This window comes from Lampetra planeri, chromosome 10, assembly GCF_965212315.1.
Source record: "Lampetra planeri chromosome 10, kcLamPlan1.2.h2, whole genome shotgun sequence".
NCBI classification, from domain to species: Eukaryota; Metazoa; Chordata; class Hyperoartia; order Petromyzontiformes; family Petromyzontidae; genus Lampetra; species Lampetra planeri.
Window position 1 is genome coordinate 6,919,186 of NC_136116.1, and position 10,959 is coordinate 6,930,144.

Sequence of the window (10,959 nt, forward strand, 5' to 3'; positions counted from 1 at the left end):
GCAAATGTGTCTCATCTCCTTATCTACCCGGGTCTCTGCTGCAGACAATCTCAGTGTCTAGGGAGCTCAGCCCTCACTGCACCTCACCCCCAACGAAATGAATTTTGTATCAGTCTCTTCAGCGTCTCAGCATCACTATTAATTTAGCTTTAATGGCGTGGGCGCTGGTTCAAAGCAAAGAATTGGGACCCCCTGTACAATATCCACTGTCGGAGCCGTCCCCCCCCCCCCCCCACTCACATCTTTGTACCTCTTTGCCTGGGCTCCTCTGGCATGTGGAGCAGTTGCATCTCCTGGACACTCATTATTATGATTTATATAATTTGGTTGCTTTATCTAGTAAAATGAAACATAGTTCAGTTTTATTTGTACGTTTTGTGTGATTTACTTACCTTTCCTATACTTTGCACTTCTATCGTGTTTTTGTATTATTGTTGTTGTTGTAACACTCTGACCCGTCCCTATTGGACATCTGTAAAAAAAAAGAGCTTTATAGCTCATCGGATTTCTCCAGCATAAATACATATTCTGATTCTGACATCGAGAGCGACACCACTGTTTGGCAGCACATATGATACAATGCAGAAACAGAGTTGGCTGCTTGTAGACTCTAAAACGCTTGAATGAGGCCATTATTCCAAACACATTATTTACACTCCTTTTGCAAGACCGAGTGGCGTCTTTGAGGCGCGGCATCCACGGTGGATATGATCAGAGCTTCACAGGGCTTTGATGGGCTCATGCATTATTTTCATGGTTGCAATTTTCTCCAAACTCCTAAGGAACTGTAATGGTGAATATCATTCTATTGTTGGGTGACGTGGTTTTTAGGCACATAAATGGCATCTCTGGAAAGCTATCTCAAAGTAAATATTTTTTTTATTGTGTGGGGACAAAAACACATATATAATCCGCATATGGATATTTGTGTAAAATAATAATATACAGGATGCTTCAAAAAAATGTTGACACTTCTGAAAATTTGCAACAACACCACAAGAAATGTGCCTCCGGGCTCTGGAGACCACCTGGAGAAGATTCCAGGCGCGTGTTGACAATGATGGCGAACATAACATTTGTTATCACGTTACAGTGTATTATCCGTTAATTTTCCATTAAATACGATAGTCCCTTATAATTGTTAAAACAATTTTGAAGCACCCTGGAGTTTCGTTTTGTAGAGCGTCGTTCATGAAATTTGCATCTCACAATCGCTGAGGAACCACAGAGGAGTTACAAGGCAGTAGCCAGACAGTGAGCCAGTGCCAACATTTGTCACAATTCTGCGGTCCTCTCTATATTAAGATGTTTTAGCCAATTAGTGAGTGCTAATACATGTGGGAGGAAACCAGAGCACCCGAAGAAAACCCACGTGTGCAATAGGGCAAATACTCTATCCCATACAGATGGAAAGGATGGAGATTAGTCCACGCTTTCCTGTACCTCTTGCTCAGTACACTCATGTTCACTGATTACCAGCAATTACATATATGTAGTGACGTAAATAGAGTCACTATGGCGTTTAGCGCCAGCTACTGTCACAAGAGTGGAACTGTGCGTCTTGAGCCTCTCTCTGGCACCAGAGTAGATATGGCATGGAAGCGGCCCTAGGGGGCATGGTCCTGGTGATGGGCAGAGCGAGAGGGCAAGTGAGGACGTGACAGTCTGGGTAAACCCGAGAGGGCACGTGATTAGGAGAGGGGGGCGAGGGGGGCCAAAGGGTGGCGAGAGGGACACGTGATATATGGCCCAGAGTCTTCTAGTAGGATCTAGAAGGGGGCGTGACCGTGGGCGTAGCCAGGACACGCTCAATAGGAATAAAAGGAAAGTCCCGAGAGCTGATCCGGGCTGTCTGTTGGAATGGAACCCGTCGGTGCTACGTCTCTTCGATCCTCGGCCCTCGGTCTTCGGTCTTTACGCTCGGCATCGTGGGTCAGGCAGTGTGTTACTGACGGACCCGGTTATGTAGTTACCCCGTTGTGGTCTAGTTAACCAGTGTTACCTTTATGTAGTTACCCTGTTGGGGTCGTATAATAAACGTGTTGCCTCCAAGTTCAAGTGTATGCCTCCGTAGAACCCACTTTACATAGATCACCAGGTTCATATCGTAGTGTGCTGACCACCGTGCCACCATTCTCTTTGCAAAAGGAAATCATTGATTGTTTTGCAAGCCTTCGATTCGTGCATTGTGAGCTTAAACATTTAGATAAATACATTGATGCCTTTAGATACCCCGAGAGTATATAACAACTATACTCTTTGGTTCTTTCGGTAAAGTCACGTAGGTACAAAAATTAAATAAAACAAAACATAATATTTCACGCCGTTTCGATCGGTCGTCCTCAGGCGGAAAAAAATAATCCAGCAGTGGAACTGCTGAACCAGCGAGAGAGCTGTTACAACAAGAGGTTATATACGTGGCGATAGGCAAGCAAGCGGGGTCTGAGCTGGCAAGCACGTCAGTTGTGTTAATGGGGGAGATTAGGGAGAGAGAGATTAGATAGAGAGATTAGCATGAAATGAGCTTCCGCCGCCACATAAGAGTATCATCTCCGCATACATAAAACCTGCACGTTGGTAGTGTCTAGACCCTGACCTGGGCTCGAACTTATTCAGCTCAGCATAACGTAAGCAAGATACCTTTGCAGTATATAAACATCAAACATGTAGAAGGAAAACAAAGGTAGACATGCATGGCACTTGCCCTACCCTCATTTCTTGGGCTACGCTGGCCATAATATGCACTCACTAATAGCACTTTCTCCACCGTCCGTTCATTATTAATGACATATTTAATCGTTGCTCTCCATACGCCATAATGAAGCAGAAGAACGAGAAGACATTCTACGCGTTGTGCTATTAATGCGCAGATTATTACGTCTAGACATCTGAAATATTCCAATTAACGTCACATGCCCAGAACACGCACACGCACTCAAATGCATAGAAACTTATTCCCGTGAAATTGTGCGTGCATCATATTTCTTTTTTTTATTAAACTGGTGGACCAAGAACCTCATCAGAACATCAACAGGCCGCTGCGTACAGCTGCTTCATCGTGCGACTCTGGCCATGCAACCCAACACTATGGCCCACGTAGAAAAACCCACTGTAGCCAGATGAGGAATTGAAAAACTACACGAATTCTCTCCTGAAGCCCTCTCGTGGCTATCAGACCTCGGACGTTTGTGTTTAGCTCCTGAGCATGTTTGATGCCATAGGCAAGAGCAGAATTGAAATAAATGAGAGGAAAGATAACTGCGATACAGTCGTGCTCACTCAAAACCTCGCGTGCTGCCCACGACTGTTCCTGGTGAGACTTTGTGTGAGTGCAGAGTGTGAGGTTTTGTGTGAGTGCAGAGTGTGAGGCTTTGTGTGAGTGCAGAGTGTTGAGTCTCTTTATGAGAGTAAATTTCAAATGTTGGATTCTCAGATTTTGGGGCCAAATTTACGAATTTTATTTTGGACTACTAACTAAAAGTAACTTTTTGGATCGTCAAAATGACATCACGTGATGGTACTTTTGGCGAAAAGAGTCACAACTGGAAGTCATGGAAATAACGTCACATTTTGTCAGATTCATCCAAAATTACACCTTTTTATGGGACGAGTGACAACTGAACCAGGATGCGAACTCAGATTTTCACATATTGGACCCAATTTAGGGGTTTGTCAGATTCATCTGGAAAATCTAGAAGACGTCCCGAGCAAGGCCACAGAAGGGACGAACCGCACTGCCCATGCCTCTGTGCGTGTGAGGTCCTCATGGGAAAAGCAGGAGCCCAAGGAATGTCCTATAAATAGTTCGCTATGCAGCCGGCAAACCTGAAAGTTACGAACCCTCTTCTCTGGGTGCCCAAGGGAAATGTTACAGTTACACTCATTCCGATGTATGAGAACCTTTTGGTGGCGAAAACTAAAGTGTTTTTAATCGTAAAGGTAGCTTGGCTCTTCACCACCACCACTATTGTGACACCACCACCATAGTCACCCTCCCACCTCCGCAGCTAACGCTGCCCCATGAGACCATTGGCAGTATCAAAGTATTAAAATCTGTTTTAAAACCTGTGCACATCTTCACACCTGGTTTTATTGCCAGAAAGGGTCAAACCTGTTCTTATTATTTTCATATCATCACCACCACCACCAACAACACTTAATTATCACTACAAATTACCCCACCAATATCAATGCCAAAGACAAAGACAAATATCCCCGGTACAGCCTTAACAGGCGATCGGGGCAAATGCTTTTAGCGAGCACCTATGAAGGCCGGAACAGCACATGAAGGGGTGCGTTGCCAGCACCAATGCCCGACCGCCTTTGTCTCCCCATTGGCAATGTCCACACATCACACCAGGTACTCATTTGAGACTGAGTCGACCTCGGAGGAGGCCCAGGACCGATTCAGATAATTGTCACAGATAACTGTCACAGATAATTGTCACCGTGAGCGGGAATCGAACTCGGGTCGCTGGGTTCATAGCGCAGTGCTCTACCCACTACACTACCGTTCCCCACAATATAAAAACCACCAACAACAACACAAAGACAAATATCCCATATATAGCCTCGATAGACTGTTGGGGAAAGTGCTGTAGAGAGCAGCAACAACACAACCACCACTTTCACCATCATTACGACCACCCGCCACTGTTATTACCACTCCCGCCAACCCCAAAACTAGCAATATCATAATCTCACCACCATCACAGCTACAAACACCACTGTCATTTCCACCACCAACACCACTCCCGCCAATAATTGTTAACACCACCACCATTACCGTTATTACCTCCACTACATCGCCCAACCTTTATAATCAACACCATAACCACTGTTACCACCCACCGCCACCGTTATCATCATTTCTAGATTTGAAGCTTTCGTGACTGCAAGGATTCATACTCTTAGTTCTTTCGGTAAAGTCACGTAAGTAAAAAATGAAATTAAAATTAATAAAAATGAAATAAAAATCATGACGTTTCGGAGGCAACACAAGTCTCCGTCATCAGGTGGGACCGTCACAGCCAGATTTGCTGCAGCAAATCTGTGACGGTCCCACCTGATGACGGAGACTTGTGTTGCCTCCGAAACGTCGTGATATTTATTTATTAATTATTAATTTAAATTTCATTTTTTACCTACGTGACTTTACCGAAAGAACTAAGAGTACGTTATCATCATCACCGCCACCGCAATCACCACCGCCATCACCCAACACCACCGTTCGTTCCTCTTGGAGTCCGTGCTGCTGGTGGGGCACATTTTCCGCGGAGTCTGTCGCGTGAAGCGGCGGGCTAGATGACACCTTCTCTCCGGCTGAGTGAACGCGGGTGTCTTCCTGGCGGTCGTTACCTTGACGGAAGTGTGCGTGCAGTGGGCTCGTACAAGTGCCACAGAGCTGTCAAATGGCGTAGCATTTAAATGTTGAAGAGCCGAGCAAAGCGGGCATGAAAATTGTCTCTTTTATGCTTGCAAACATTTCTTTAATCCTTAATGCATTCCAATTAAATGATATTACGGTTTTTTCTTTTTTACATTTCTTACGCGTGACCATGTCTTCCTTTCAAGTAGAATGCATTCCTGTGTAATGTTTACACGCGTGTGCCTTCCTGATCTTTTTTTCTGGTGTTGTCACATGATCGGTGTTTTTTTTATATCAGTGCGGGAAACTGTGTTATTTTAGTCTAGCTGAGTATATGTTCAATTACCCAATGTTACCTTCCTGCTCTGTGACCGAGCGTGACGTGATTGCCTTCTGAGTCTCCGCAACTCAATAAAGGCCTCATTCGGCAAAATGGTGAAGGTCACGCATTTAGGACACAAACACACATTTGGAAATAAAGCATGGTTGTATCCGTCGTACAGATTTGGATGGACGTTTTTTTTTTGTCACAATACAAATGAAAGCTCACGAGTGCGGTTTATGCTTCAATCAAGCAATGGGGGGGGGGGGGGGGGACAGCGAAAATGTTCCCGTGACTGATGGATTTTTCTCTTCCCCTTCCCATCTCGGGGTCGCGTGGCTCTCATCCGCTCATTATGTCGCCAAAAAAAGCACCGAATTAAACGCTTCCTCTTTGCTTCAATGCATTTTTAATTGCCATTGCGGACGACGCGTTTTTTTAGGGCCACTAAGAGGCAGAAACATAAATAAATAAGCAAATAAATCGTGCTGATGAATTCGCTAAGAGCTCATCATCGTGTCGTCGTCAGCAGTTTAAGCTCTGGCTCCATTAGTGGCCGTCCCAAGCACTGCGCCTGAGGGATGAGGATGTGGGTTGGGAGCGCCGACAGGTTTGGGAGCGGAAACAAATGTTAACTCATCCCTCCGCTATTCCTCCAGTGGCGGCGTGGCATTAGGCAATCGACGGGAGCGTACTTCGCACCTTGTTCTCGCCAGAGAGGGCATTTGCAAAGGCAGCCACAGTGTTTTGCATACCGGGCTGTGTAATCGACAAGCAGGGATTATTCTCTCACTGAATATTGAACCAGTCGGCTCCGCTCAACAGCAAACCGAAGGGATGCGCGTTCAAATCCTCCTGGGGAATTGATTGAGCCCAACATCCCTCCTGGCTCGATCCAAATGAGTACCACTCATGGGGAAGGCAACAGTGGTTGTCCTATAAATAGACTCACCCATGCCATTGGAATGTGATATTTCCACGATTGGCTCAGGGCTTCAAACAGGAGATGAGCGCTGCCGCCTCAATGCTCATTTAAGCAGGACATCACTTTTACTTTTGACTTGAATATTCCTGGATTGCTTGAAGTAGGCGGCACGTGGCTAGACTGGCAGCCAGTCACAGTGAGAGGTGCATCGTGGACGTGGTGTGTCGTGTTTACAAATGTTTCCCCAGGTTGCTGACTCAGACGGACAGGCAGACTGAAATCAAGCTCCGTCTATAATAAATTTAGTTTCGTGTGTTTTGTTTTTTTGACGGGTAGAAAGAACCTCTTTCACTGTTTTCAATGGGCTACTTTTGTTGGTATTGCAACGTTTGTCAGTTGTTCAATTAAGTCAATTGCTGCCAACTACGGGGAGTGTTTTCGAGGCTGTTAATGCGTCCTGCAGTCAATGCGGGCGACTGCACTCCTGTGCCACCAGCGTGGAAGCGAGTCGAAGGTGGAGGCAGTTCCCTGAGTCTGTTTGATGCGACTGAGTTTGGCTCCGCCAGAGGTTCGGCATAAACAGAGTCGTCTAAAATATGAGTTTTCAAAGTGTATGCTGCGTTATGGGGACGTTCGCGCAGCGGAGTAAATTCTGGATATTACCACCTCTTCCGAGACTTCTGGACAGTATTGAAGAAGAGGCCAAAACCCTCTAGAATGTGCTAGCAGTGGTAAGAGCCAAGTGATTTCAGGGCTCTCCCCTTCACCTCCATATATGTCTCCTGTGGACTTGAGGTAGGGGTGCTGCAGCGGGAAGCTTACTGTGCTATGAATCCCAGCACCCCCGAAAATTATCGTGGTTGGCTACGTAGAAGTTCAACACGGAGCATCCCCCAGTTCAATTCCCGGCCACGGCTCACATCGGCGTGGCAGAGTATGGTCAAACATCAGTGGCGCGACAAAAGGCGGTACAATAGAACTTATAATAATAATAATCATTATTATTCATACAGTACATTTCATACAATGAAAGAGAAAAAAACCGCAATTCTGCGGGAAGGTCTTGATAAAAAATGAATTTAAGATAAGAACAAAGATTTTCCTTGTAATGACTTGGGCGAGAATACGCGGTTTTATTAATCACTGATTGAGGCTGATTAGGAATTGCCCGCCTTTGGGGTCCCACCGCTAGCAGCTGCAAGCTGAAGATGGTGATGATTATGACAATTACTCGTTCTTTGTGCACAGAGACATTATGTGATTTTAAAGATAATACTGTAAATGATGTGGTGCAGAAGTGGCTTACGTGCAAATAATCAGTGATTAAAAAAAAACACTTGGAGATGTTGGTTTTCGCAAGCATCAGGTAACCATTACCTTAGAAAGAACACTTTAAAATAGTGTGTCACGCTGTGTTTGTTATTTTCACTCTTGCCAAAAATTAAAGTTCATGTCGCTGCGATCGCAGTTGGTGACAAATGCTTTCGAACCAGTTATGCAACAGTGATCTCATCTTTGTCGGTTGGGTTGGTGTAACATTTTCGCTTTAGCAGCTTTTACTTTTAATGAAGGTAAACCTTGCGTTATTACTATAGTAAGGTGCTTGATTGTTCATGGGCGGGTTATATGTGTTATGGATTAACTGCGCTTGGCAATATCTTTTAAAAAATACAATGCATCTTTACATGGACTGGCTTCATGAGTAACTGCTCCTCACTCATTGGGGGTCAGTGACACAGTAATCTGGTGGTTTATAGATGTATGGATGATGTTTTGACTCTGGGAAGCCGCGTGAAATAGCATTTGCTAAATAAAAATAGTGACGCAGTGCCCACATGGCCTCAAACACGCAGACTACTTTCAGTGACAATACAAACGGAGACACATTCTACATATTCACCCCTATTCTACATATATATATTACGAACATTGTTTTTATTAATAGCCTAATGTACGAATATTGTATAAATGTGCACTATTCAATGAATGTATTGCCTCTTATCTATTACACTTTGAGTAACGTCGTTTGTTGCTAGCCGCTTGGCATGTTGGGCCTTTGGGCTGATTTAAACGTACTTTATATGTTTGCCATTTTTGCCATGTTGTTATTGTTCTATCCGGGCCACCCTTCACCACCATTTCCCTGGATGATTAAAAGTTCGCGGACATTTTCCACAGCCTGAGTGCTAAAATGAGTAACCCCATTCCTCCTCTACGAATGGCATAACCCGCTGGGTTTGCTTGAGGCCTCCAGAGAGCCCTTCCGAGAGCCTCCCCCCTCCGCGTCTGGATTAGTGGTATGCCCCCTTTTGGCAGGTTCGATTCGTCGTGGGAACAGGTGCGGGATTTGCTGCCCTCGGTCTTCTCTTCACACCCTCCGCCCACGTCGCCCACCCCGCAACAAAACGGCCCCAGACCCTCCAGCCCACGCCAGGGACATAGCCACAGGGGTGTCCACGGAGTCTAAGCTGGACACCGCCCCCCCCCCCATCATTTTTAGATGAGGCTAAAAACATTTTGGGACATATTGTATATCATAGTGTTTTCGAGTGGGGTATTTTTCTTCCTTCAGCCAAGGGGCCGTAAATGCTGATTGTGCTGATGATTGGACCTTTCGAGACGCAGTAGCGAAGGAACAGTCGGCTCAGTACTGAGTCAGCAGCCAGGTAGTTGTGCGCATCTGCTACGATTGCAATGCAGTAGAACGTGTCTTATGCGTGGAAAAGTGGAGGGCGAGCCTTGTAGATCCTATGTTGATTTGAAGCTTTCGTGACTGCAGGAACCCATCACTCATTGATTATTTCGGTAAAGTCACGTAGGTAGAAAAATAAAACAAAATGAAAATAATATATCACGATGTTTCGATCGCAACACAAGCGGTCGTCCTTAGGCGAGAAAAAATAATACAAATTAAAATCCAGAAGTGGAACTGCTGAACCTTCCATTTGTGGATTATAATTTTTTTTTCCGCCTGAGGACGACTGCTTGTGTTGCGATCGAAACGTTGTGATATATTATTTTCATTTTGTTTGATTTTTCTACCTAAGTGACTTTACCGAAAGAACCAAAGAGCATAGATCCTATTTGTAATGGAAAAGTGATGATAAAACAAAAACTTGAGTTACTTTCAAAGTGTAGATGCAGCCCTACATCTACATCTAAAGCGACCTGATTCACTCTTGCAGAGATATGTTAACTAACTAATCAATTGGGACTACACAATAGCGATTATCACCCCCGACTGGCAGACTCATGCCTTCGATCACTCTTGCAAATGAGACTCTTATCTTGAGTTGTCATCTAGTTAAACAAAATAAACTTGAACATACTTTGGTAATATATGCATTGTGGTCATATATATATTTCGCCTTTTGGCGTTCTCTGGTCTGAGACTGTTTGAGACGAGGCCCTAAAGAAGCCTGTCTCTGGTGTAGACCAATCAGTTTCATAGACAATGCATCATGTTACCAGAGCATGTTTTTGTTTGCATGTTCACCACAAGTATGTGTGGTTAATGCAGGCATGATTCGTTGCAAAAGGTTTATGTTTGGTGTTTTAACATTTTAACACCTGTATTATTGCCAGAAAGGATAAAACCTATTCTTATATTGCAAAGCGTGGCTGTGCCCCTAGGGCAATGCTCTTTGCCCCTCACAGCCTCCGTGGCCCCAGCGATTCAGAAAAGATTCTCAGCATTGTTGATATGTGCCAGCATGTTGATACACCGTGCGTGATGTTCACACCGAGAATTTATAGTCAACTATTCGCCTTCGGGGACACAAATGCCACACTGGGTTTAGTGCCTTGGCACCAGTAGACGTTGCAGAGCTTGGTTACGAAATCCCCGCGTGTCGCGCACACGCAAACAAGGCACTTGGTATACGCAAACACACGTACATAAATGCGTGCAGCAGATACGTGAATACTTTAGATGTTTAGGAAACATAATCTACAGTCCTGCTGGATGAAGGCCTCTGTTACACTGTGTCGGTCACGAGGGGTGTTCGACTATACTTCACCGCGTTGGTCAGTGCAGGTTGAAGGAGTGCCCAGCACTGGTAGAGATATCAGTTAAAGCCACTGACGTTAGTCGTGACCGAGAATTGAATTTGGCAACTTGATTTTAACAAATGCATCACCGCTCCCCTGGAAAATATTGCTCGTGTTTTTGTTTGAATATACTTGTATAAAACCTCTCAGGCAAGCTTGCGGGTTGTACCACGTGCTGTTCGGCATGATGTCTGACGTTTCACGGCACGTGCCAAGATGCGTCTTCAGGATCTGCAGTGCATTTTTGACATATGTGCTATGCAGCTTTTTTGGCTTCTCTGTGTCTATTTTGTT